Source organism: Lissotriton vulgaris, chromosome 10 (genome assembly GCF_964263255.1).
Source record: "Lissotriton vulgaris chromosome 10, aLisVul1.2, whole genome shotgun sequence".
NCBI lineage: Eukaryota > Metazoa > Chordata > Amphibia > Caudata > Salamandridae > Lissotriton > Lissotriton vulgaris.
Window position 1 is genome coordinate 426,753,544 of NC_141698.1, and position 12,504 is coordinate 426,766,047.

Genomic DNA, 12,504 nt, shown 5'->3' on the forward strand with positions numbered 1-12,504 from the left:
ATATTCCTGAATGCGCGACAAAATTCCAGAGGCAATGAATCCGGACCAGCTGCCTTACCGAGTGCCAGAGATCCTAAAGCGTTTTCTAGTTCCTCTCTGGAGATCGGAGCAGAAAGGACATCCGATTGTTCCGATGTCACTTTCGTGGTTGCGTGGAACGTACAGCGCGTGAGAACACACCCAGCTCAGCCTATAAAAGGCAAACATCGTGATCTTCCCATTGCTAGTGCTCATCTATTCCCGCTTACCTGGAAACGAATCCTCCTGCGCTGGTGCTCCTGTTTCTCGGCAGTCCTGCATCCACTTCAGAAGACAACGCGGACTCAGGGCTCATCTTCCCTTTGCATTCCTGCTTCCGAAAATTCCTCTTCTCTTCTGGATCGTCGAATACTCGCCCCCATCTGCAAAACAAAAAAGACAAGGTCAGATTGCATAATCTAATCATCAAGAACCAAGTAAGTTAAACATCCCAATATTACCGGAGAGACTGTTTAGAGTCAACGAAGAAAAAGTCGGATATTTGTTCTGAAATACCTTCAAAGTGATTTTGGTAAAATTAACCTTTTTATTGAAACGTAGATTTTTGTGCCTGCAAAACTTGCATCCTTGAATTCTGAACTTTGTGAATTAAACATCATTTTACCTGGAATGTAAGAACTGATACTTGCAGAACTTTCTTTGTGAAAATAAGGACAGAAAAACACACTGTGTTTTGATTTAGGAGCACAGAACTCGTTTATGCTGGAAATGTCAAAGCAAGGTGTAAGTGGTTGATTTAAGCAGATATCAACTCTCAAGTTGAAAGGTTTTGCTACACATCTTTTGAGAAACTTAGCACAGTTTTTTTCATTTATTTTTGGTTTCTAGATAGCTGCCCAATAATAGAAGTAATATTCCCGAATAATGAAGCACACCCACCTGGGAGCTAAAAGACCAGGATTAGAGAGGCACTTCATTTTATATCTAGAAAGGAAGGGAGAGAGACAGAGAGAGTCGGGTACCAGGTTAGGGATAGGTTTTATTCACCTGTTCTTGTTTATCTCTCACTAGGCACCAGTCACGCAAGGAGTCAGAGTGAGCCACAGATTGGTTCTCCACGTCTCCATGAAATCTAAAGAAAGGTGTTCTTTTCTTTTTTTATTTTATCCACTTCCCCTTCCCTTGGGCTTCTGGTTCCTCGTGCACTGTACATATAGTCAGTGCACAGGAGCAAGCAGCTTTAGGGTGAGATCGAACTGTCTTCATTCTCCAACGGAACGAACCGGATTCTCAGGTGAGCTGGGCTTTGACAGATTGCCCCCTCATTGCCCTGGCCCAATATTCCTATATCTCTGCTTATAGAAAACTCAAAAATAAACTTATCGCGAACAGACTTGAATAGTCCTTTATGCACACTGCCGCAGCCTTCTTGAATACACATACATTGAACACCCCTCCACCACACACCAAACACCCCAACCCCCACCACCCCCTGTCTCCCCTCCCCTTAACCCTTTCCTACCTCTGAGCCCCACCCTACCTCCCCCCACCTTCAAAGGCATTGGGACCTACTGTCCCTGGTGATGGAGAGCCACAGCCCCCCCCCCCCTGCACGAGCCACCGCTGTACCCCAGATATGCTCCAAAAACATTCTACAAATAAAGATGAAGAGCCTGTCTGTATATATAAGAAAAAGGAGAGAAAATCCTATTCTGATAAAGATTGACTGAACCGGAAAAAGTGGCCGGATCTAAGACCAGCCAACTGTAAGGGAAAAGAAAAGAAAAGAAAAAAAGGCTAGTTTTGAATTAGGGGCAAGATGGCGACCGCACGGACGGCCGAGTAAGCTTCTCTCCCTTGCTCACCACCGCTGACCCAACTGCTATGACGATGAAGGAGGCTGTCGTCGGACCGGCATGACCGTGGAAAAGTTAAAACTACAAGCAGTCAAACAGAGAAATAAAGCAATCTGTGAAGGAAACGTATAACTGACCTGGATGAGCTGGTTCCTGTGGCTTGCTCTGTGGTGTGCACTGCTCCCCTGTCATCTGGCAGCTTGGTCCCGGCTGAAACCTACGATATCCGTAATTCCGACTCAGCTTGCACGTCGTCCACGCATAGTTATGCCACCGAAGGGATCCACAAGTCTGGCCGTGGCTCAACGACGCTGACTGTGGGGCCATTGGGAAGACCTCCGTGACTGCTGCTGCTTCTGGCTCAGACGATCGGGAAGCAGTAAGCCCTCAGGCTCAGCCGGTGAGTGCAATGGCAGTTTGCAAAGGTGGCAGTGCAGTCCGTAGTAAACAAATTGCACCAGCGTTGTTTAAAGCGCAAACTACCAAAACGAAAGCGTCTGGCAACGTTCCTACTGCAGCAAGGGGGGGACGGCTCTACCAAATCTCCATCCTCCACTGTGGTACCGCATCAGTAACAGGCAAAAACGGAGGGGAGCCTGCTGTCTATACTTCATCCACTTCAGTTCCGTCAATTGCAGCTGAGCCAGTCCCCCGGGATATTTTGACAGAGAATGTTTTTTCCATATCTGGGAAAACCGGTCCAAGGGCTATCAGAGAGCTCTGCAGTCGATTCCGATGCTGTTCAGCAACCCAGTTGCATTCTGTGCAATGGAGTTCTTTTAGCTATGAAACAGAGCTCTAGAGGTGCAGGGCTAAGTGAAACTGCGATGCTAGCTGACCAAAATGTTCAAGTCCAAGCTCTAGAGCTTAACAAAGAAGAAGACCCATCAGATAAAACATTTTCTTTGTCAGATGGAACTAATTCCTCTGAAAAAGATGTCCAGGATAAGGATTGGGTTGTGGTCGATAGTGACACCAGTAGCTTTCAGTGGGATTGTAAAGGTGATCAATCTCATACAAGGGGAGATACTGTTAAAAAAGCCAGTGCAATTCCAGGGTGTCCAAATCAGAGCAGAGGGACCACGGGCGATCTGACTTGGGACTATTCCCATTCACCTGGCCTGGTGGACAAAGATGTTCTGGTGATGTCGTGGTGGACTACGGGCTGACTGGTAGCAGAGGTGCAGTTATTTCTCCCCCTCTCCTTCCTCCTGAAGAAATCACACTCTCCACTATTTATCAGGTCATGATGGTGCACAAGGAGGAGGTGAGGGTCGAAAGTTCCCGGACTCAAGGGGCCTGTAGGAAGCTGCAGAATGCCATCCGTAGGATTGCAAAAGCTTGCTCAGACTTTTCCTCTAGAATCACCGAGGCAGAAACAAGGATATCCCAACTTGAGGATGGCCTCGCTGCTCAGCAATCTAATATGGAAAACATACAGGCCATCAGAGACAACACTTTGTTCAAACTTACCGACTTGGAGAACAGGGCCAGGCGTAACAACCTGAGGACTTTAGGAATCCCGGAGGGTGTAGAAGGGGCCAATGTCTGACAGTTTGTAATAGAACTATTCCAGGAGGCCTTCCCGGATCTGTCTCATTGGGACAGGAAGACACAGATCCAGTGGGCCCACCGTTTTCCTTTTCATCAACGGAACTCGGGTGCTCAGTCTGAAAATCGTCCCGTGCCATCTTGATTTCTTTAAATAACTTTCTAGCCCGTGAGTCCTTGTATGATCTGGCAAGGCCTGACCGCAAGAGATCCAGGAAAGGTCACAGTTTTTTTGTACACCCTGACTTTTGTCAGAAGACAGTTGAGTTGCGCTGGCACCTTAGGCAACTGATCCCGGAATTCCAGGCAAAGGGCGCTCAGGTTTTTCTCCAAGCTAAAGGTAATCTGCAAGGGGCAAACTCAGTTTTTTCATTTGGAGGTCCTGGCCAAGAATTTCTACTTACTCTGTAGACAGGATAGTGGGCCACTGTCGGTTCTGGTAGCTCTCCTTTTTGAGGATTTCTGCATATACTTTGTGGGACTTGTCTGATTTGTATATGTAATTGCTCCTCAGCTTTTTTTTTCTTTTCTGATTTTTTTACCCTTTGTGTTTTGGTTATAATAGGATCTTATGGTAAAGGAAACAGCCTGCCTCAGAACTGAAGGGTCTCAAAGTGTCCCTCTGACCCCAGGTAACCACAGGTTTCATCTTCCTATAAGCAGTAGCGGCTGCGACCGGATGGGGGTGGTGAGGCGGGGGAATGAATGTAACAACAACAAAAACATTTAGCTTTAACGGCCAGCTGCCGCCTGATGGGGCACGGCATTACCAGCTCAATAAATCATACTCACCTGGGCCCATAAACATTCACACCTTTGAACCCGTAATCCTGCTTTTACTTACTGCCTATCAGGAGTTTTATTACTTAGGACTTACACCTGTACACCATGACTTACCAATCCTTTGTCACCTATGCTATAAGTCCTAGGGATCAAAAGGGAGTTAGCATAATAGGTGGCATTTAATAATTTTCCTTTCCTGAAATAACCACAAACTCAAAAGAAGTTTCAAACACTTTATCTATGCAAGTTTTGTTGAGTCAGCGACCACAATACAATGAGCATACATTTTTTGCAAGTAAGAAAATGATTAATAGGACATAACGTTTGCAAGAAATCACAGGAACACCTTTAGACATTGGTACCTAGGAAGGGTGAGAAAGGCTTACCTAGAATGGTGTGAAGACCAACCCTGGCCACGGGCTGGGGCAAAGATTGGGCTCCCGACTAATCAAGTGCTAACAGGGCAGGACAGGTGTGGATCAGGACAGGTAACCTCCACTAGTGCAAGTCCAGCATCACACCACTCTCTAAGAAAGATAGATACCCCATCTGGGTAATTCGATAATTCTCCCTCAGCTATACCACGATTCTTCTGACAGAGTGCTCCGCCGCACCTCTGCTCTCGATCTCCTACAGCATGCATTGGGTCAGTGACAAGTCAGATAATCGGGCAAGTCGGACAATTTCTCTAACTAAGACTACCTTAGTTATACCATTTCCAGGGCAATGTACCACCCGTAAATGTTGTAACTCTATGTGCTCCCCTTCAGTGATTGGTCAGAAAGACGAGAAGAGGTCATCACACCATACTAAGGTGAGTTATTTTCCTTTCCCGGGTGATGAATTCGTGGTTCCCAGGTGCGTTGCTGGAAAGACATTCACTGGCACCAGTTCAATGCCATTGCTTGAGGTTTCTCAAAGTACTCGGCTCATGCGCAGAGCAGTTTTCAATATGTCATGTCACCCTTAGGCCCAAATACAAGCTATTAATAAAGTCAAAAAGAATCACATTAGAATACAAATATAAATGACTGCACTGTATACCACTTATCTCTACTCTAACCCCATTACTTTATTTATACTATAGCATTAATAGTTAAGCTAAACAAACAAAGTTTAGGTGAAGCAGTAGTAGGTGCTTTAATGTGTGAGACATGAAGCGGCCATCTTGGCACTAGTTTGCAGCTGCAATGAATTCCTACCAGAAGCAAAAGACGTCACACCACGTAGATGTGGCAGACACATGCGCAGAAAGGTTCCCGCATTTTCGGTGGCCATTTTTAGAACACTCGGGTTACTGTTAGTAAAAGCACATAGACAAGCTTCCCCAGCTTACTAATAGTGTTGCGTGATACAAATATTAGTAAACAAAACATGTTGATTAATTAGTTATATGTTATTTCGAGAAGGCTGAGTACAAGCAAGTTTCTGTACATGTGAAACCTTGCTCCATCAATCCCCTCTTTGGTGATATTTTATATCATCACTAATTACGGAATCAGATGCCAACTTTAGCACTCTACCAATTCTATTTCTTCTATTTCATTAGGAGTTTGTTTTTTCTTTTCTCTTTTGTAAACCTTTCATTCTTTTATATATTTCCCCTTTCAACTCCTCCGTTTGAATTTCCACAATCTTTAGTTTCTCATTTACTGCATACCTTTTTCTGTTTCTGCAGCATTTACACCAAATCGTTATCACCAAAATTAGTAGTGATATCCCTATTATTGGCATCAGTACTTTACCTACAATGCTTCTACCAACATTAGAAAGCCAACTACCTACTGAGGAGAGACCATCAGTTAGTCTCTTCCATGGACTATTAACCTCCAGTGGTTTCAGATATTTTTCTAAATGAGTACTATTTCTTACATACCTTCCAATTTCAACGCTTTTATCAGGTATATAAGTGCAACAATGTTGCGTTTTCAGCATTCTACAGACTCCGCCCTCTTTTACCAATAATATATCAAGAGCAAGTTGATTTTGTAAAACCATTGATCTGGGATGTATGTCGTTACAACGCATACTTTTACAACGCATACCTTTACAACGCATTTTTTACACCGCAACATCCATTACAACGCATTCCATTACAACGCATGCCATTACAACGAAATCTTTGAAACTACCTTTACAACGCATTCCACTACAACGCATACTACATTTACAACGCATACCATTACATTGCATGTATGGTAAGTATTGGATAGTGTAGGGGTAAAAATTACTATTCTAACTCCAGGGGGTGCAACCGTAGGGTAAGTGTTGGATAGTGTAGGGGTTAAAATTACTATTCTAACTCCAGGGGGTGCAACAGTAGGGTAAGTATTGGATAGTGTAGGGGTACAAATTACTATTCTAACTCCAGGGGGTGCAACAGTAGGGTAAGTGTTGGATAGTGTAGTTAATTGTTGTAATGACTCCATTATAAAGGTATGCATTGTAGTGGTATGCGTTGTAGTGACATGCGTTGTAATGGTTGTGTTGTAATGGCATGTGTTGTAATGGATAGTATAGATCATTAAGAATCCTCCAGCAGTGTCAGTCGATAATCAGTCCATCACTGTAGACAATTTACAAATTCTTTGAGTGTTCACAATTACTCCCACTGAAGGTATCAAGGCACTAAATATATCACCTACAATTTCTGAAAAACTAGCTCTTTTATGTTGTGTTAGTTCATTATTGTTTTCATTGCTTCCAGTGATTCTTTTTACATGGTATACCTTTGTGATTACTATTCCGAAATAGCAACTCCAATACCAATGATCAGGTAGCTTAAAATAAGCTTTGTTCCCACAAATATAATAGACTCCAGAAAATACTGGATCATTTCCTCCTTTTAGTCCCCAACCCCTTGACCCTTGACCCTGCTAGGTAGGTAGGTAGGTCTCTCCCCCACCACACAGCTCCGCCTGTGCGTCCTGACCCTGCCCCAGCTGCCACTGCTGTAGAAGTTGAGGCCCTCGCCACCCGCAGGCTACCACCTGCGCCTCATCCCTGGTGGCCAGTGGTAGGCCTTAGGTTTGTATCACTGTCGCTGTCTGTCTGTCTTCCCTGTACTGCCTATACTGTCTTCTGGTGTCTGAGACCGCTGTTGCCTGTCTCACCCCTGTGCCTGCATTCTTATCTGTGCCCGTTCTCTTGCCTTCTGCTCCCCTGATTGCACTTGTTTCTCTTGCCTTCTGCTCCCCGATTGCACTCATTTTTCTTGCCTTCTGCTCCCCTGATTGCACTCATTTTTCTTGCCATCTGCTCCCCTGATTCTACTCGTTTTCTTGCCTCTACTCCCCTGATTGTACCCGTTATTCTTGCCTTCTGCCCCCCTGATTGTACCCGTTTTTCGTACCTTCTGCTCCCCTGATTGCACTTGTTTTTCTTGCCTTCTGCTCCCCTTATTGCACTCTTTTTTGTGCCTTCTGCTCCCCTGATTGTACTCATTTCCTTGCCTCTACTCCCCTGATTGCACCTGTTATTATTCCCTTCTGCCCCCCTGATTGTACCCATTTTTCGTGCTTTCTGCTCCACTGATTGCACTTGTTTTTCTTGCCTTCTGCTCCCCTGATTGTGCTTGTTTTCTTGCCTTCTGCTCCTCTGATTGTGCTTGTTTTCTTGCCTTCCATTCCCCCTCGCTGCCCCTGATTGTGCCCGACTGCCTTGATGCCCTTGCCACTCCCGTTCCCGTCGCTTCGTCCCCGCCCCCCTCACTGCCCATTTGCTGTCCCTCCTGCCTCCCAGCTGCTCCTCCCTCCCACATCCCCATATATGGCGGCTGCTGCATGGCGTAAGGCAAGCCCGTCTGCGCCCGTCCGTGCCCGGGCCGCGCTCAGCACAAAAACCCCTGGTCCCTGCACTCACCACGATGACCACCACCACTATGATGCCAGCACAGTCCATGATCTCAACCCTGGACGGACCCAAACCTGCTTCAAGGCCGTCCCGAAACGTATGCACGGCCCCTTCACCTGCTGGAACTGCAGCTATGCCAGCCTCAGAGCAGCTAAACAACCCTCCAAGAAAGACCTCAACCACCGCGGATGCATCCTACTGAACACCCGTTCTGCACGCAAACACGCCTTTGAGCTCTGGGACCTATTCGACACACCATCCCTGGACGTCGCCTTCCTGACAGAGACATGGATGAATGACTCCTCCACACCCGACATTGCCATAGCCATCCCAGACGGCTACAAGGTTACCCACAGAGGCCGCAACAAACTGAGTCGGAGGAGGAATCACTATCGTCCACAAGAACAGTATCAGGGTCTCGATCAGCACTGAGGACACTCTCAGCACCGCCGAATACATGCATTTCCAGATCCACACAGACCCCAACTCCACCATCAGAGGCACCCTCGTCTACAGACCCCCCGGACCCGACTCCAATTCAGCGACTCCATCGCCGACTCCGTCAGCAGGCACGCCCTGACCTCCACCGACTACATTCCCCTCGGAGACCTGAACTTTCGCCTTGAGAAAAACAATGACAGCAACTCGACAACCCTGATCAATAACCTCGCTAAACTCGTCACAACACCTACCCACCCCTCTGGCCACACGCTTGACCCCATCTTCTCCGCTAGCCCCCACGTCTTCTTCAGCCACACCACCGAACTTCACTGGACTGACTACCGCTGCATCCACTTCTCCTTCCAGAAACCCACCACACACCACAGCTCCCAACAGATCCCTCGCCGCTACTGGAGGAAAATCACCGAAGACCAACTACACACAAACCTCGCTCTCAGCCCACCCACTGAACCCTCCAACACCGACGATGATGCTCACAGCCTCACATGTTGGATCATCAACTCCGCCAACACCCTCGCCCGGCTGAAGAAACCCCTCCACAGAGACATCTGCAAGAGGGCTAGCTGGTTCACCCCAGAACACCTAGCCTCCAAGCGAGCCTGCCGGAAACTAGAGAAGAAATGGCACAGCGAACAGACTCTGGACAGCCACGCAGCCCACAATGACGCCATCACCTCATCAGGACTGCCAAGGGGACCTCCTTCCAAGACCTCCTTGACATCAACGCACACAACAGCAAGGAGCTCTTCAACATCGTGAAAGAACTATCCAACCCCTGCACCAACAACATTCCGCCGTCGCAAGCCATGTGCAACTCCCTCGCCACTTTTTTCCACCGCAAGATAGCAGACATTGTAGTGTAGTTCCTATTTTCCCAATAGGCCCTGCGCATTGGAATAACATAAACAGTAGTATGGACGTAGAAGTGCGGATCATCCAGGTCTCCACTGACTATGCTAAACTTAATTGGGTTTGTTACCAACTAGCTCAGAGGTCACTGGAAACGGAACTGGAGACGGGCGTTTTCAATAAAAAGGTATTATTTATTGAACAGTCTTTCTTCTCGTGCAAGAGAAATGAATTGCCACAATTGCAAGACTAGTTATTATAAAAAGTGCGTACAGTAAGATGAGTATTGCGAAATAATACTGTAAAAGCATTGATATGGTTTCTTAGCCATACAATGGTTTAAAATTAATAAAACATATATACATTCATATTTACATTAGCTAACGTACTCAACTGGTGCTTCTAACTACGCCTACCCCAGTGTACCTGACCTAAGCCTAATACTTGGGAGGGAGTAAGTAAGTAGCAGTTTTAGTTAAGTTGGCTTTGCCAAGGTTTGCTTCAAGAATTCTCTCTAAGGGTTTAGTCAACACCATACCTCTGAAATAGAATGTTGGAGGTCTGGTATCTCCTTCCAGGGACTCGATATCCCAGTCACTCGCAAGAGTAGGCTGGAAACGCCGGAGCTGGATTTCTTGGCAGGAGAAAAGACAGCGTCTCTCTCAGCGCGTCGAGGAAGAGGAGGGGCAGCATCCGCGGGCAGCTTGCATCTGCTGGGCACTGAAGGGGACAGCTGTTCTGCTCCTATGTTCACCACACCATCGTTCGCTGATGCCGTTGAGGCAGCGGTAGCTTCAGTATCAGCGAGGCAGCGATAGTATCGAGGCAGCGTTTGCTTAAGGCAATGTTGGTAATATTTATACCTGAAAGGTGCCTGGTTTGGCGTACGTTTTTGGACATAAGACGTCAATAAAGATGTCACTAGGAAGTGATCGTCTCTTAGTGCTCATTAGAGTTCTATTACTAATCAAAACATAGCAAGCAGGGATTTCCCAGGTTGCTGAGTTTTTATCTTGTTGAAGAACTTGGAGTGTAATCTAGGAATCTTAGATAGTGGCTTCTGCTGTGTCATATGCACTAATGAGCTGCAAAGGAAGCTGCAGAGGAAGTGATTCTGAAATGTGGCTCTGATCGTGTGAGGCCAGAGACGAGTTTCTGAATATTTGCATTTGATCGGTTATGCCAATATAAGGGAATAAATGGATTATAGCCGTATAGGGGCATAAGGTCACAGTATTGATCAGGGTCCTAGATTAGAATGCAACACCCACTCCACGAATTTATGTCCATCAATTTACTAAAACTATAGCAAAAGATGCATGTGTAACATTACCCACCCCAAAATACATATATGCATTTGAAATGGCGTATTCATAATACGTGGTAATTTTGGTACTGTACGTTTTTAAGCATAGAAATCATTCAAAATTATAGCATATGTAATCAATGAACGATTTTGCGAAAAAATTACACATGAAATATCTCTTAATACAGAAAAGAAGTGCGAGATAATTTCATCACATATAAATGCATTTGTTATAAAATGTGCTAGAGGCTGGTGTAAAGTTATTATGTCTCTAGAATTACCTAAAAATAGAAGTAGAAGATTCTGTTCTTTATGAATAGGTTTACTTTAAGCAAAGAATTTCGTGCCAGAAAAAGGTAATTATTTTAAAAAGTGTTCAATTCAAAAAAATTCTTGTTGAACGGGGGAATAGAGTTCCAACGCTTTTCAGCAGTTTTTGTTGATCAAAACTGAAGGCCGAATTCAGAGTTCATGGGAACGCTGTGTGTCGGAATGCTTTTCTAAAGTTATTGTTTCTGTTCAGGGGAGAACATCATATCAGACAGGCTCTCAAAGAATTGGTCTACAAAATCAGGTGACAGTTCGACCAAGTTCGATAGTGCTGTAACTTGGCAGGTGTGAGAATGATTTCTATCATCAAAGTCTGGATCAGCAATGCTCACAGAAGGTCGTACCTGGGTGATGTTGCTTTTATTTTTCGCTCCACTGTCACCACCTAGTCGTAGCACAGGAGTCTCAACGAATGCCGTCATCAGGATTGGTAGCCGCTGGGGACAACACAATGCGTGAGCCGTTATCGGACTTAGCAAAGTATCGATATCCATTGGTACTGCTGATGGAAGTGCAAGACAGATATCCAACAAGCACTCATCTCCGCATAGCATACATCGAAGCACAGGTAAGATGCAGGATTGCCATATCGGTCTGAATGAAAGAAACCAGGTCATGTTTAGATCTCTCAGCCTGGCCAATCTAAGGACTCTAGTTATTCTGTCCCGGTAGCGGATTGCTAGGATCGTTTCTTCCATCCTTGTAGGAGTCATGTCTGAGCTTTGGCTTGCCATATCGGAGCAGGAGGGTCAAAAATAAAATGCCTGCTACAAGTCCCAAAAATAGGGGTATGCCGCCAAAGACTGAATGTACAAAATTAGGAATGATTCCCAGAATTGCTTGGAATGGTGTTAGCAATCCCGTAAAAATCGTCTTAAATATGCCTGGGATGCCTGTGGCACTAGACATGTTAAGGAGTTGGCTAAGCATTTCTTTGAAATGCACGGGGCAATTTGTTGATAAAAGGTCATGAATCTCTGATGTTGTCCTTGCAACCAGGAGATCATACGTCTCTTTTGATGACGTGATGGGCACTGTTGTCTGCAGAAGCACAGACTTCATTCTGCTTAAAGTATCAATTCGTATAGAAGAGAAATTCAAACGAGGCCAAATGGGAGTCTCAGTGTCTCCAGGGCCGTTTGGAAACAATGCTTGCATGCAGCATTTGACCATGGATGTTACGCTTACGAGATAGGCTTTTCCTGGCAAAAGGCCACAACAGCTGTGATCCGTTATTAGAATGTAACTCCCATTTATGAGTTGCATAAAGAAAGGCTATATCTGCGTTGTAGGTGTGACATGCTGGTTGCATGAAAGGTTGTTAGAATTACCTTCACAGGCTCCATGTAAATTAATACCCTGGCACAAAAGTATACCGCTTAGTGAACGTTTACAGTTTTCGCCACTAAGAAATACATTTTTGTTGCTGTCACTATAGCATGTGTGTGTATATGGTAATTTCCATGTTGACTTGATATATCCTTTACCCAATCGTTCATACTGGCCAGTAGGTATGTATTCAAGGCATTTTTTAAA